Source organism: Nicotiana sylvestris, chromosome 6 (assembly GCF_000393655.2).
Source record: "Nicotiana sylvestris chromosome 6, ASM39365v2, whole genome shotgun sequence".
Taxonomy (NCBI): Eukaryota; Viridiplantae; Streptophyta; class Magnoliopsida; order Solanales; family Solanaceae; genus Nicotiana; species Nicotiana sylvestris.
Genome location: NC_091062.1, coordinates 48,092,668 through 48,109,739, shown reverse-complemented (window position 1 = coordinate 48,109,739; position 17,072 = coordinate 48,092,668).

Below are 17,072 nucleotides of genomic sequence, written 5' to 3'. Positions count from 1 at the left end.
AAACCCAATTTAAATCTGATCCCAAATTAAACCCAATTTACCCGGCCCAATTCATTTCAGACCCGACCCCTAACCCAATTAAACGACCCAACCCGGATTCCCCCATCTACCCTTTTGAATCAAAGCCGTTGATCACTCAGATCAACGGCCACCATTAGCCCTTCCATAATTAAACCCAAAAGACCCCTTACCCGACCTCATTCTTCACCAAATGTCGCCCTTGAATCCCCCTTCTCTCTCAACTCTCTCTGAAATCCCTCATGAACCCTAGCCACCGCCATCTAATCCCACCCTAATCTACCTCAACCCCTGCCTAACCCATGGCCTCTCATGGTCATTTGTGATGTGTATCAGCCTCCTATAGCTCCTAGGCGCTTGTTTCTATGGTCTCATGGTCAGACCTCGAAGGAATCTTGTCCAGTCCTTGCTTGACTTCTGTTCATGGCCTTTCTCTGGCCATCCATGACCTTTCTCCGGCCATTCATGGCCTTTCAAGGCAGGTCCTTGACTTTCCTTGTTAGATCGAAAACTTTCAAGGTCTTTCTCACCTTTTTTTGGGTTTTCTGAAACCCTAATCTTTAAGATCTTTTGATTTTTTATTTCAGATCTACCATAGATTTGTGCTTACTATGAATGTCTTAAGTTTTTTCTCGAAAGTTCTTCAACTTTTCTTTCAAAACGACTCTTCATTAGGGTTTTCCTTTAAGTTTTTGAAAAGATCACTTCTCCGATTTTAATGTTGTTTGTGATTTTGCTATGTTTTGCTCATGTTGTTCTTCTATCTGAGTCAGTATGTTGAAAACCCTAATTCCTTTTTTGGTTGCATCCAAGTTCTGAAACTGTTTGTTTAAGTGTATACTGGTTCGATTAAGTTCTCCGTTTTTGTTGACTTATTTGATTATGAGTTTTACCATCTTTTAAACTCGATTATTGTGGAAAACCTTAGGTCTTTTGGTCTGAATCTGCTTGTTTGAATATATACTTGACTCGATTAAAAGTTCCTTGTTTCAGACTCTCTTCTCTTTATGTGACTTATCTGATTTTGAGTTTTACTATCTTTTTAACTCGACAATTGTTGAAACCCTAATTTCTCAAAAGGTTTCCTCACTTGTTACCGTGAGACCTTTACTTGTTTTTTTGACTCTCTTCTTCACTTTGGCTATACGTGTGCGCCCTGACTATCTAACTTTGTTCACTACTGAGTCCTATTCTTACTTCTGCTATTATTGTATGTTGTTTCTTTTGCCAATGTGCTTGGCCTTGCATGTCTGATGCTTCTGTTCACTCTATTTATATACTGAAGTGCAAAATCATGTTTCTTCCTTGATTGATCTTAGTCTTGTGACTGATTGCAAAAGATTTTCTTTTATGACCCCTAATTCACTCGCTTGTTTAAAATTAATTGATTCCTTTACCTTTACTGTGATGTTTTACCTTGCTGAATCCTTTCCCAAAATAAGCATATTTTGTACTTAGACTTGATTGTTTACTTCATGCTTTTACTGCCCCTTATATGGCAATAATCAATCCATCCCCAAACTGATTTCTTTCCTTAATTGAGCCTGCTACTATCCGTTAAACAGTGATCCCTTAATTAAAGGGAATCACTTGTGTTAATTGACTCTGATTATGATTGTTTCCATGTTTGTGTTAAGGCTTTACTTATTACCTTACTTTTCACTCATTTTCAAAACTATAAATACCCACCCCCTCTTCTTTCAAGGACGAACAATTGAGTTCAAGAACACACACTTACACTCAAAACTTTCTCCCTTTTCTCTACTGCTACTTGTGCTACTACATAGTCTAGCCGCCTTAAAGCCAAGGCTAGACTGTGGATATTTACTTACTTTTCCTTTCTGCACTTTGCTTCTTTACTGGTATGTCCTAGTTAATTTTCAAGCATCAACAACAACATGTTTCTTTAGCTGTTTCAGTTTCTTTCATTCTTGTTCACTTCTGCTTATGTTTCTGCAATCAAGTTACATTACTAGCATGTGAAATATTTTCCCTCCCCCTTCTTTCAATTAATGCTCTCCTATGTGTATGAACCCCAAACCCCACATCCCCTTTATGTGTTTGTATTCTCTGGCTAGTTTGTGGGCATGCCAGCATCAGCCATTGCTGTGCATGACCAAAACTGACCCTTTCTGGGGTCATATGCTTCATGCAATGTATTCCCAAAACCCCTGACCCCTTTGTGTAATTGCTGATTCTGTGTAGTTTGAGTGTGACTACTACAGTTTTCAAATTACCTTTACCACTTACTATTTTCAAACCAGTTTTAAATAAATATCTTTCAACTATGATCTGCACTTCCTCTATATTCTTAGAACTTAGGTTTTGCCCCTCTTTTGTGAGCCTTGCCTTGGGACCCCTGAGCTCCCTCTAAACTTGGACACATAAGGGCTGGCCCTTCCACACTACACTCATCTCTATCTTGTTATGCAAACTAGGTGTAACCATTTCCCGAGGTCCCTTGAGACCCTTAGGGAACTTTGACACACCCAGGTCTGAGAAAGGTTTTGAGCAACATTGGCATTTGAGGTAGTTTGTTCCATAACTCAGAGAGGAAGTCAGAATCAGGCTTCCTATGGTTGTAACTTCTTATTTTTACATTTTTTTCTGATGTAATTCAGTCTTTTGTTTTGTAATAATTTGTAACAAATATTGGATTTGGCTAGTGAAAGGGATGGGGTAATTATGCATGCTTTAGGGTAGACAACATGCCTATAGGATCTGTTTTTAATAAATTCTGCATGTTTTAATTCCACACTTAAACACCATGCCTATAGGACCAAATATGCCTTTAATACTTAGATACCATGTCTGTAGGAATTAAAATCAGCTATAATAGAGATCATGTCTATAGGATCTAAAACCAGTTTAATAAAAAATCAGTTTGACTCGTACTATTCTGAATCAGTTTAAACAACCTACTCCTTTTATTAATACGGTTTAGAAAGCATGCCTATAGGATCTAAATCACTCGTAAAACTATTACTCTTCTGCTGCCTTCTTAGTCAGTAATAGATATCATGCTTATAGGACACCGCCAATACACACTTAGGCAAGCCTTAGGTAATAATGATAAAACTGAATCTACCTTTGTTTAATTAGCAACTCCTACAACCAGCAGGCAGGCCTGATTCGGACTTCTTATCTGAGTTATGTAATAAATTAGTCTGCTTCAAAAATTAACATCCTGCCTTAGTATCTTTAAATTATGACCCTAACTGTGTTTGAATCGTGCTATTTATGTGCGTTGTCTGCGAAGGTATATATGAGCCTCTAAATTGTTTATATGTTTTCCCCTATTATGTAGTCCTACGTGTTTTTGTATGTCGCCTTAGACTTTCACCTTTAAACCTAAGTGTCAGCCTACCCCTCTTATAGGAAGAGTAGTCCTAAATTCCTCCGGAACTGATAGGAATGGGACGGGTAATAGCATGCAATAGAGGTCGAGACCAATCCGCTCTTTAATACCTTAATGGGCTGGGGAAGGGTAGATATGGATATGATGACCGGTGCGCTAATAACACGTGTATTCCCTCTTCTGAGAAGTGTCATACCAAGTATCGCATTCATGTGATCCATATTATAAATAAACCTAGGACCCCCCCTCCTCTTTTATATTCTCAAGTATTTGTAGAATCGTAACTCCTTTTCAAAATTCGCATTTTAATAATTGTTTTCAAACTCTTATGTGTTCAAACTCAAATCCCCTACTATTTGAGCCTATACTTGTCTATCTACTAATTGTACAAAATTCACAAAACTGTTTGGCCGGGAACCACACTAGTGAATCTTGAGGGGTGCCTAACACCTTCCCCTTAGGATAATTTCAAGCCCTTACCCCTATCTCTGGTTATCAAACAAACTCAGAAATAAACCCTATAAATATCCTAATGCACCTTAAATCATTAGGTGGCGACTCTTCAAATGCAAACCCAGTTCCCAAAAGGAATAAGTTGTCCCATACCCAAAAATGTTATAAAGCCGATTTTCCGATGCAAAGAGGGAAAAAGGGGGAGAGTCACAGGATTCCCTTAACATGCAAACGAGCTTCGACCATGTCAGCTCCAAATTACAGGGCTTCGAGCTACTCAGCCTACGAGCTAAAAACCTTCAGGGGTGCTCGAACATCGCCGCAAACGACTTGAAATCGAGGTTTTTCCCAAACTGACGATGGGTCAGGAAAATTTATTTCAAAAATACCTTAACGAGAGCAAAACAAAGCCTACAATATGCCCACGGGAAAAAGCATAAGAGCCATTGTCGCCATCCAAATGAGCCTCCGGGACGCATACTAAAAGGTCGTAACGACCAACAACGTAAAAGCCACTATCACCAGCTTGAAAATTGAAAACTTGAGGATTAAAATGAGCTCGAGTCATAACCCGATTCGGATACCGGACCCAAAATAGTTAACTATACATGCCTAAGGGCCACGTACATAAAAAGTTGCTCCGACCCAAGGTGTAAGAGACATTATCGCCAGCCCATGCAAACATAAAACTTGAGGGTAAATTGAGCTCGAGTCGGATCCCGACTCAGAGACTGAACCCGAAGACGGTTAAAGTACGCATGCCTAAGGGAAAAAAATAAAATCCGCTATCGCCGTCCTAATAAACATCGGGGACATATTGCAGGTTCGGAGGTTTCTATCAATCCAAAGATCAAATTGACCCGATTGATATCCCGACGAACACCCGATTGATATCCCAACGAACAAGAGTACAGAAGATACAAATTGCGGGGTTCCCCCTCTTAATTTTACATATTGGCGGTGAAGCATAATTTCAACCTACGACATATTATGAAAGCTATATACACAAAGAAGAAGGCAGGAAATAGACGTTCCCCCTTTTGACAACTATGCCCCGGTAGCTTCCCCCTCACCATCCTCAGCATTGGACAAAAGGAACTTGGCATCATACTCCTTTCCTTTGGCTTGCTCGATCTCCCCCGAGAGATCGAAGCCCTTGACATGAATCTCCTCGAGGATTTCCTTCCGGGATCTGCACATCACATATTCCTTGCTATTGATTGCACGATCGAGGGCCCTCTTCTGCTCAGATTTAGCAACGGCAGCGCTCCTTGAATAAGCTGCCACTTTATGTCCCGCCCTGGTATTGCTCATCACAACCTCGGCCCGAACATTCACCACCTCGGTTTTCGCCCTTGAAAGATCGGATGAAAGCCTTGCGATCATCTTCATCCGAGCAGAATTGTTCGCACGGATGGTCTAGATTTATGCCTCAAGATAAGAAGCCCCTGCCTGAGCCCTCTCTTTGACCGCAAAATGGGCACTCACATGCACCTGAAGCTTAGTGAATTCATGTTTGACTCAGCCAACCTTGCCCCAGATTTGTCCCAGCTTATCCGCCTTATCCTTCAATTGAAATAGCTAAACATCAAGATGCCAAGATAGAAAGGGAGTGCAAGCCAGCATGGAATGCAGGGTACCTGTTTCTCCAAGAGGACCTCCCGGACCCGCTCTGGTCCACCTCACTCCGTAAGGAAACGAGCTCGCTTTCCTTTACCGCACAAAGAAGTTTGAGGGATTTCTCCCTATCTAGAGCCTTCCGCAATAGGGCCTCGCGACGAAGCAGCTCGACTGTAAGCCTGTCGAAGGCCTATGAAAGAAAGCCAGATAAAGAAAAAGAAGAAGAGCATAGGACCAGAACATTCTTATAGCAGTCGAAAATCACCATAAGGCCAAAACACTGAGCCTCGCCGAAGGCCGAAGCAGCGTCCAATAGAGTGCCACCCCCAGAAGGTTTCCGATCGACCGAATCACATATCCTTAACCGCTGTGAAGAAGTCGCCTCACTACAAGCCTTTTCGCATCCCAGAACATCTTTACTTTTATCGGCATTCCTTGATCTCGAGACCAGCAACCTCTCCTTCTCCCCGGGGGGACACGGCCTTGCCTCGAAAGGAATCCCGGCACCTGCGACAGATAAATCAAATAAGCCGGCAAGAAAGACGTCATTTCTTAGGAGGCAGAGCGCCGACCACCTACCATGGTGCTTCACCTCCCATATCCCTTTTGACAGATCTCGCCACCAACGCCTATCGTAAATCGTGCAAGCTGCCAGCTTACGAGACCACTCAGCTAAATTAGGGACCTCGCCAAGCGACTAATGAGTTGCTACAAATAAAAAACAGAAAGATATCGTTACGGAGCCAACCTCAAGTTGAAACGAAGACAGTTCATATGAAGCACTTACATGTGAAGTTCCATTTCTTAGGAAATGACAAAAATTCTCCAGGGATAACATCGGTCGTTCGGATCCGAACGAACCGATTGATCCATCCACGGTCCTCATCCTCCTCACTGCCAATTACAGGTGCTTGGGTGGATTGACGCTGAAGAGAAATCAGGCCTCGATAGCACAATGGCCGATACAACCTAACGAGCTGGTTGAGGGTAAATTCTATCCCAGCCTTGTTGGCAAAATATCTCACCGCCTGCACTATTCTCCAAAGAGAGGGATGAACCTGCACCAATGTTACTTGATATCTTCGACAAAAATCAAGCACGACCCAGTCTGGGGAACCCGACACGAAAACATGAGTGTATACGCTCAAAAATCCCTCAATATATATCATGACACTCTCCTCGGGGGAAGGTACTTGTAAAATCGCGCCTTCCCCCCATCCGTAATCTTTTCTGATCATCACGAGGTTTTCCTCCCTCACTGATGAAATTATCCTCGACACATGCTCTCGATGGCCCAAAATATTGGGAGGTTTCCCCAGCGTGAAAACCCTCCTCGATACAGGGCACCCCGAGCCTCGCTCTCCCGACATTGGAGGCGAGCCGCTGGCACCAGACGAATGTGGAACACAAGAGAGATTCCCCTCCACCGATGATTAGATGACAAAGCAGCGGCCATGGCTACGGTAGATTAGGGGGAAAAGTGAGTATCCGAGCAAAAATTTTCTGAAACAGGGAAGCAGAAGGACTAACACAAAGCACCAGGCTCTATAGAAGAGATAGCCTTATCAAGAACAACAAATTCACCACTTAATAGACAGATGAACAAATATATAGGGGAAAAGCAACAACTGCCCGCTTACCCAAGAGGGCCAATTAATTCTGGCCCCGTTAACGGCACCCTCTCCTAGGGGAGCGTACTGGTGGAATCACTCCGGCTCCTACGTGACTCAAAAAACTGCGGGACCTTTGGGAGACCCCCAACGTCACAAACATCGGTTCGAGAGGAGCTGTTGATTTAACCCTGAGACATGGCCAGTTTCAGGGCCCCGGTTGATCCGAGAGCAGGCCTCGAAGGGCCGACGCCGAGAGGTAAAATCAAAAACACAAAAGCAAAGGGGAAAGGAGAACGGCTGATAGAATGAAAGCTTCTTTTCTACATGGTCAAAAAGAAAAACATCTTTACACTGTCCACTCCCCGGGGGGCCGCATACATATGGAAAGGGTCGATACCTCTGGCCCCGAGTTCCTCCAGGGTCTCCCTCCTCACCTTTGCCTTAGCAAGCTCAATAGCTCGGATTAGTTTCTGCTCAGCTGCTCTGCTATGGATATGTCACGAGCTATTATATGGGATATGGCCGCGTCATCCTGATAAGTAACAACATCTTATTCGACCTCGGACATAGCTGCGGCCAAAACAACAATCTCCCTGCGAGCGTCCTTGATAAGATCTTGGGATGTCGCCAACTCCCCGAAGGCTATTTCATTTCTCTCCCTCAACTTGGATATCTTCGCATTCAATTCATTAATCTGCGAGCCACTCTGCTCGACCTACGTGAGAGGGGTAAGGCAATGAATATATGTGAAGACGGGATAAAAAGTCAGGCACAAGCAAGGCAAAGTACCTGAATAGCAAGATTGACCTTCTCCCGGAGCGCTATTTCCAAAGCAGCCCGAAGTTCTCCCAACTCTTTATCTCCCCAGGAAGAGCAAGCCTCCAAATCCTGCAACTTCAAAGTAACTTTCTTACGCTCCTTTTCATGATAAGAAAGCACCCCGCAGAGCCGGAGGATGGCATGATCGTACATATCCTTACACTACGGCATAGAAGAAAAGTTAGAAAGAGGAAGAATGATGCTTGAGGATGAAAGAAATGCACGAGAAATGGCTATCACCAGCTGCATGAACTTCTCTGCAGCTTTGACGACACCAAGAATATCGAGATCAGCTCTATCGATAATACCATCAAAGATATTGGTAATAAAGTATTCCCCTTTGAGAGGAGTCCCCGCTATGGCGCCGATCATCCTATGGGCATCCCGTAGTTCCTCTAGCAGGGACCGGAAAGCTCGAAATAAAGTTGTTCAGGTCACTAATTTCTCCAAGTGGCAACCCACGTTCCTGGAAGGCTCCGCGCCCCGACCCATCAGGATCAACGCCAACGATCCCCCTGGCAGAAGCTACATCAAATCCGGCTGCACGATTCGAAGCTACATCAACATCATCTTCAAGGACCACCGGCCCACGAGCCCGACCGGAGCCAGTCGTTCCGGACTCAGCAACCTCCGATCGAGGTGCCTGCAAGTCTCTCGCACTCGACCTCGTTCTCCTCCTTAGTGGGCTTCCATCATCATCCTCTCCTTCGGTATCAGGAGTCGACTCTGAGGTTGAAGTAGAAGTCCTAGCAGCGGCTCGATATGCTCGCGTGACCTAGTTTTCTTTGCCGTAGGACGAACAACAACTTCGTTGCTTTTCCTCTTCTTGCTCATGTTGGGCTCCAAGGCTCCTGCTTCGCCACCAGGGGGCAGCCTCATCTGCATATTCTCGCCAAGACCTACACCAGCGCAGTAACCACAAGACGCTTTCGCTAAAGGCTCAGAAAAAAACACAAAATACGAAGCATAGGCGGTAAAGGAACCTCACCATGATTCTTGGCCACCCAACGCTTCTTATCCAGGTCGGTCCAAGACCTAACGCGATATGGGAACTTCTCGTTCAGCCACATGATCTATCTCGACAAATTTGGGACCACTTCCGGGTGCCAAGTGGCGGCTGCAGGGAGCATAAAAAGATTATTATTTCAAAAGGAAGAATAGTTGAAAAGCGGTTAAGGGGAAAATTGCTTACGTTGGGTATTCCACCTCTCCAGAAAAGGCATCCTCTAGGCCGGGATGATATTCGAGGTCCTTACTCGGATAAACCTGCTCATCCATCCTCGATCCTTTCCCTCGTCGACGCTCATGAAAAAAGATTTTTTGGACCATTGGTGGAGCTTGATTAAACCTCAATACAATCGAGAGCTTTACATCCTGATCAGATGATTGAGGGTAAAGACCTCACCCTCAACCTCTTTGGTGAAATGACGAAGCATCAACACTATCCTCCAAAAAGAAGGGTAGATCTGACCAAACGTCACTTGGTATTGGTCGCAAAAATCAAGGATAACTTGGTCTATCTCCAGGGAGGGGACTCGACAGCTTTATCAGGACCCGGGGTGAATGGGTAGGTGTACACGTGAAGGAAGCCAACCTTAAAGTCAGTTATATTATCGTAGGGACCAAGAATCTCCACCTCCACTGCCTCGATCCATCGGCAGTCCTTCCTCACCTTGCTAATATCGGTCAATACACTACCGTCAGGACACATGCTGCACCGGCCCGGTGTAGATGGAGTGGTATCGACTTTAAAATCCTCTGACATATTGAGATCAGGAGGGATACATTGTTCCAAATGGGGAATCGCTCTTGTTTCTTCCTTAGGCGATCGGGATGACGATGTAGTGTCGTTCCGTCAGGGAACCGTACTAGAGGTCCTAGCGATGTCAATGGTAAAAATCCTTCTATGAAAAGATTAAAGGGTGTCAAAATACAAAAAATCTGACTCGTGAGTTTGTAAGTGTGGTGAAAGTGGAAAGTGTAAAGCAACCGATGCATTTATAGGAACCACTGGGAAAGTAGAAAGGACGAGCCAATGATAGTTTGTAGGTTTCATGATTGCCGCATCTGACGGCGACCTTGCACAGTTCTCTGGGACGTGGCATTTTATGCTCTTAAACAGTTGGCGTCACGACAATGATGACCTCTAGATGACGGTTCAAGATCGTTTCCCATTACTTCATTCTAGGAAATGCGGAGACTATCTGTATACGGTGAAATCGCAGGAGCCTATTTCTCACCACTAAGGTGCATTCGGGGAGCCATGTCAGTATCTCGAGGCTACAGGACTACGATCGAGTCCCTCCCCTGAGGTTCGCCCGCGATCCGACAAAGGTTTTGAGGGTGGGGAATTCCCGAGGTGAGCAACCAGCATCCGCTAAATCTAGCACCGTGCCTAGCCGTCCCATCCCCATATCTTTACATTTAATGCACTCTGTACTATATTGTATTCCCTCTCGTATATAAAGGGAATCAATGCCACTTTGAAAGGGGCTGATGTTGCTCCAACTATTCTCCACAAAATCAATAATCTCTCTCTCTCTTTTCTCTCTAACTTGCTCGTCCCTACTAGCTCGAGGCCACTCTTAGCGTTTATTGCTTTCATACTTGTTCTTCATTTATTGCTTGGTATTGGCCATAAAGAGCCTTGTTTGATCATACCTTAACTATTATCCCATTCTTGATGACCCCCGATAGCTCGAGCTCAAGCCAGATATCGACCTCGAGGTCCTTCATCGACTAGTCCGAGGCTCGGGCTGCAAGCATCTCGATTTCATTACTGCCCACTTTAGCTCGTATTTCTTCGTTAAACCTCATACTCGTAGCATCTACTGCTCTAACAATTAGCATAAAAATAGATCACATATTTTTAGAGTCCAATTTACAAATTTAATTGTTGTTACCATTTTCACGGTAAACAAACGAACTAAAAATCCAACTACTAGAGAGCCTATAATAACAAGTTTTATAAACGCATATCAAAATACCGTGGAAAATCCAACATTCACCAACAAATATAACATACACATTCCGTTGCATCGCGCAACCCGATCCCACCATATCATCCTATGTCAATGTCATAATTTGTCCTTCTTCGGCCATTTCAATTCATTACCTTTCAATTTTTGTTGCGGCGTGCAACTCGCTCCCCAAATAATTTTGATCAACAATAGTAACACAACAACTAAAATTTACAAGAATTTCTACACCAAGAGAGTAAATGTACGAAGCAATGAAGAATCACATAATAATCAAAGAATCTCTAACAACTAGAATGTCTCAAGTTTACCAACTCATCGGTATCTATCAATTAGACAATTCATATAAGTGAAACCACGTTATAGAAAACAACAAATATTACAAAACTATAAGGCTAGTAAAACATATGACAATTTAGGTTTGCAAGTAAAGCAAGTAGAAAGTAAGCATGGAGTCATGGAATGGATGGACATTTTAATACAAGAATTACTAAATGACAAGTAACAATTTTGGCTTAAATGTCAATAAAGGATGTAGCAATTAAGGCGTGAAACAAGATATATTATGAATTAACTAAAACATTGAAGCAAACATCATAATGGTGTATATACACTCGTCACCTTGCATATACGTCGTTTCCCAACACTTACCTTACTATGCAACTCAAGCAATGAATCAACCACAACTTTGCCTTTTGAACAAGCCTCCAAACAAATCAAATCTAGCAATCTATTGACCAAATGATTCAAAATAAGCTTTAAAAACTACCCACAAATTAAAGAGGTTCAGTCTTGATCATTTTTTAAAAATTCAACCTTGGGCCTGCTTGGTCAAAACCCGAGTTCAGACAAAAATCTGATTACTCATTCACCCCTGAGCCTGGTTATGTAATTTGTTTCAAAATCTGACCTCAATTCAAGGTCTAAATCTCAATTTAACAAAAACACTCAATTCTATCCAAATCCCTAATTTCTACCATGGAAATCCTAAATTTGATGTTGAAATCTAATGAAATGTAATGGGTAATTGGAAGGAAACAAATTAAATTACCAATGAATTTGGGAAGATAATCTCTTTCAAAATCACATACTGAGCGTTTAGGGTTGAGAAATGGTATGAAATGAGCTATGTCTAGCTTTTTTCCTCTTTTATTTAGATGTAGGTGTCGCAATTGCGAACAACGGAAATGTGAGACAAGGGTCGCAAATGCGAACCCTGCCTAAAAGTCACAGAAGTTGTAAATACAACAAAATGATCGTAATTGTGAAGATACCCCCATCGCAAATATGGTCAGGAACTTCGCAAATGCGAAGCAGGCTCAAGAGCACATTGAATCACAAAATGCAACATCTGATAGTTCACAAATGCGAACAAAATCCTCGCAAATGCGATATTACACAGTCTAGCCCATGCTAAAAAATGCAAGCTATTGTTTGCAAAAGTGAGGCTCGCAATTGCGTGCCAGACCTTGCAAATGCGAGATCTGCAACAGAACACCAACAACAAAAGTGCACCAACTATCTTCACACTCCCAAACTTATTCGAAACTTACCCGAGCCCCTCGGGCTCCAAACCAAATATGGGCACAAGTGTAATAACTACATAAGAATTTTATCGTGCAATAAAATCACTAAAATAACATCTAAATCTACATATCAATCCTCAAAATGAATGAAATTACAAAGTATAGCTCTAGAACACTAGAATCACATCTAAGCGTCCGAATAATGTTAAATCAATTCCAAATTATACCAAATTTTATAGGCAAGTTTGAAATTGCGATATAGACCTATTCCAAGTTTCAACATCAAAATCCGAACCCATTAGCTAAGAATTCAACTTATGGTGAAACTTAGTAAAATTTTAAACCTTCAAAATGCTAGTTTTCGAAAAAATGATCAATTTATGGACCTACAATTTCAATTCTGGGAATACGCTCAAGTCCAAAATAACGATACAGACCTACCTGAATCGTCAAAATACCAATAAGGGGCTGCTTTCACAAAATTTTGACCATGGTCAACTCGAATTGTTTTTTAAAGCCAAAAATCATATTTTATTCAAATTTTCACATAAAAGCTTTTCAAATAGTGTCCGGACCATGCATGCAAGACAAGAAACATAAAAAGAACTAACAGAGGTCTCGAAATACGAAATTAATGGCTAATACTCAAAATAACCTACGGGTCATCACATCAAAGCCTACTAGTAAAAAAAATAACAAGATCAAGGTTTAGTTTAGTTGACGAGGACATACCTATTAGTAAAACACTTGTTTCAAAGAGCTTAGCATTAGAGGGTGTTTATGAGGAGGAGGAAGAAAACTTGGATATAAATATTCATACGAAGAAATGGTCATGGGAGTGTATTTTGGACGTGCCATCCATTCAACAAAGGTAAATTAAACCTGCCATCCATTCTATTTTACTCATTCTTTTTGTTTGTTTAATAATTAATTTTGTCTTTTATTTTTGTAATGAAATCAGGGGAGCATATGCAGTTAAGGTCATTGACTTTCTCCTAACTGATACGCCGATGCTGCAACATACTAACAAGCGAATGGACTTGTTCAGGGAAAAATTTGCAGTGGATATCTTCATGGGAAAGATGGATCGTTCCTAGTTTTATTAGTGTAATTGATGTTTGAATTGTCTGTGGGACAAATTCATTTTGGGTGAACTTGTAGTAATTTGTGATATTTGCATTTACCTCTACGTAATGAACTACCTTTTTGTTGATTAACTGTTGATGATGCAATTTTCGTTTCGATGCATTTCCTTTTTGTATTACAACAAGCTATAGGTTGCATAATAGATAATGTCTCTAGTAATAAACTAGCTACTTGGTTGCGTAATAAACACTCGGTCCATCAATAAACTAGCTACTTAATTACTAATAGACTCAAAGTCGCGTTTAATATCTTCATCTACCACATTACATTAGTAGAACATTACATGATCCAAAAGACTTCCAACAAAACAAATTTAGAATAACTAAACTACACACTCGCCCCAAATGACACACTTGATCCTTGACTCATTTTCTTTAATTGTTTGAATATTATTTTTTGGAAGTAAAAACTGGACTTGAAATATGAGAAATTCATGGTTTGAGACGGCCGGTTAAATTGATAATTTTAAACTAGTTAAAAAAATATTTGGTTAGGGACAGGCTACATGGACATATTTTAATTCCTGAACAGCACGAGTTGCCTTTTATCAACCACTACTCGTTGATAAACCCCTTTAGTGGTCTATAAATGTCACAACCCAAATCCTACCCCCTTTAGTCGTTTAAATAATAGGAGTTTTTCATAAAAATGGGGTAAAAACCAAAACACAAGTGCGGAAAATAACTCCCAAAATAGGGTGTCCCTAATCTCATAAGCATATATACATAACCAGTCTAGAAAAAAAATATCTACGAGGGTCTGTATCAAAAAAACAATTAAGAAAAGATAAGGAAGAAGAAACAAGGTCTGTGAACGCCGGGCAGCTACCTCGTAATCTCCAAAGATCGACCGTGCACGATATAAATGGCCACCATGTCCGGAATCACATGGATCTGCACACGAAGTGCAGGGTATAGCGTGAGTACAACCAACTCAATATGAACAAAAATAGATAAGGAACTGAGCGATAGTGACGAGCTACACAATTATAGTTCATTTTTAGTAATCTCAACAAGAAAGTAGACATGCTTTCAAATCCGGCAATTTAAGTCAAAATAAGTTTATACATGCCAAGTTCAAGTAAAATACGGATATAATATTTCCTAGAAGTTTCAAAACAGTGACATATAATAGCTATGTGCAACAACAATGAAAGCAAATGCCGCCTCTCAAGGGAACAGTCACTCAGTCTTTCTTAATAGCTCATCACTCGGCTCTCAACACTCAACATTCACACCTAATAGGTACATGCGCTCACTGGGGGTGTACAGACTCTGTAGAGGCTCCTTCAACCCAAGCGCTATATCGCTGCGGCGTGCAACCTGATCCCATAATATATAAATAGCCATAAGACTCGTTGTGGCATGCAACCCAATCCATATATATATATATATATATATATATATATATATATATATACATACATACACACACACACACATACATACCTAAGGCTCATTGCAGTGTGCAACCCGATCCATAATCATACAACCCTAAGGCCCGTTATGGCGTGCAGCCTAATCCATATATATACATATACCTCACAGCTCGCCACTTAGGCCCTAACTTAGTCACCAACCTCTCCAATCTCTCGGGCTCTCAGAAATCATAAAAATCAGCTGAAGTAGAGATAATATAATGTATCAAGAAGAAAAGATTGCGATATGATATGCAAGCAAAACCGTGACTGAGTACAAGACAAAAATTAGCAAATAATTCAACAAGTACACGACCTCTATGGGTCCCAACAGTGTCATCACATAGCCTAAGCATGATTTCTAATATTATTTGCTGCTAAATTTCTATAACACAGGGAGAGTATATAGCTAACAATAAGTTATTCAACTTTACATTTCCACGTAATGGACCAAGTCCCAATTACTATGGTGCACACCCACATGCCCGTCACCTAGCATGTGCATTACCTCCAAATCAGTCACATAACACATAATCCAGGTTTCATATCCTCAGAACCAGATTTAGAACTGTTACTTACCTCAATCCGAGTAAAACTCTACTCTAATATACCTTTGCCTCACGAATCGACCTACAAATATCACGAATCTAGCCACAAGAAGTACAATATAATCAATACGGGCTAAATGAATCAATTCTACAAGAAATTATAAAATTATATCTCAAAATCCGAAATCGCCTCAAATCCAACCCCTAGGCCCACATCTCGAAATCTGACAAAAGTTACAAAATCTGAAAGGCCATTAAACCACGAGTCTAACCATACCAAATTTACTCAACTAGATAATAAAATCTCATTCAAAACCTCAAAAATCTAGCCCAAGAATTCTTCCTCATTTTCCCTAATTTTCCACCCTGAATCACAAATTTAATGGTAGAATTGTTTACCGTGAAAATGGTAATAATAATTAAATTTGATTATGGAATTCTAAAAATACGTGATCTATTTTTATGCTAGTCGTTAAGCGTTTGATGCAATATTAAAGACTTAGAAACAAGAGAAGAGTTTGAGAACAAGGTGATATTCAAACCGATAGGTTGGCAACCGGGCCTCGAGCTTGTTGATTCGGGGGCCTCGAGGTCATTTTGGGTGCTCGGCTGTGAGCTATCGAAGGTGATCGAAGTATGACTAACAGTTATAATAAAATCAGCGAAGGCTCTTTATGGCAATGCTAAGCAATAAATGAAGAAGAATAATGAAGATAATAAATAGAAGCAATAATATCAAGAGAATGTGTTAGTGAGAAGAGGGAATGTTCTTGTATATTTCATGTGGAGCAACAACCAACCTTATAAAATTACAAGGATCCCCTTTATATATGAGGGGAATTCTAACATAGTACAAATACATTAATGACAAAGATATGGAGATAGGACAGCTAGATGACACCCTGATTTGGGGTTAGAGTAGTCAACTAGACTTTGTCAATCCAATACATGTGCCTTGGGAACTCCCCATTTCTACCATAGCCGTGGTCAACAATGTCCCAAGGTGTAAGGCCCTATGAAAACTTGTACTCAAAACCGGGTAGCTCGTGGTGCCAAGTCCCGAATATATGTTAGGAATGTGTAAAATTAAGCGATTCGCGATACGGACCCTTGTCGACGCCCCTTTTTTCTCTAACTGTGGGGTCAGAAATCGGGTATACGACATTGGGAAGACAACTCTATTCCCTTTCGAGAATTGGGTTTAGAAGTTGAAGAGTCGCCACCTAATGATTATAGTGCATTAGGACACTTTAAGAAGGGTTTGAAATGAATAGACCAGAGATTAGGGTAAGGGCTAGAAATTATCCCGAGGGGAAGGTGTTAGGCACCCCTCAAGATCCACTAGTGTGGTTCTCGTCCATGTTACAATTGTGACATTACAAGTAAACAATCAAGGCTCAAATAAGGACTTGCATATAACATTGCAATTAGGTTGAAAACTTTTGAAGGTAAATAGAGAGGGCAGAAATTTATAAAAAAAGATTTGAATAGTCTTACAAGAAGAGCTGAAAGCAAATAAAAAGGAGGGGGGGTCCTAGGTTTATGAATAATATGGATCACTTCAATGCAATATCCA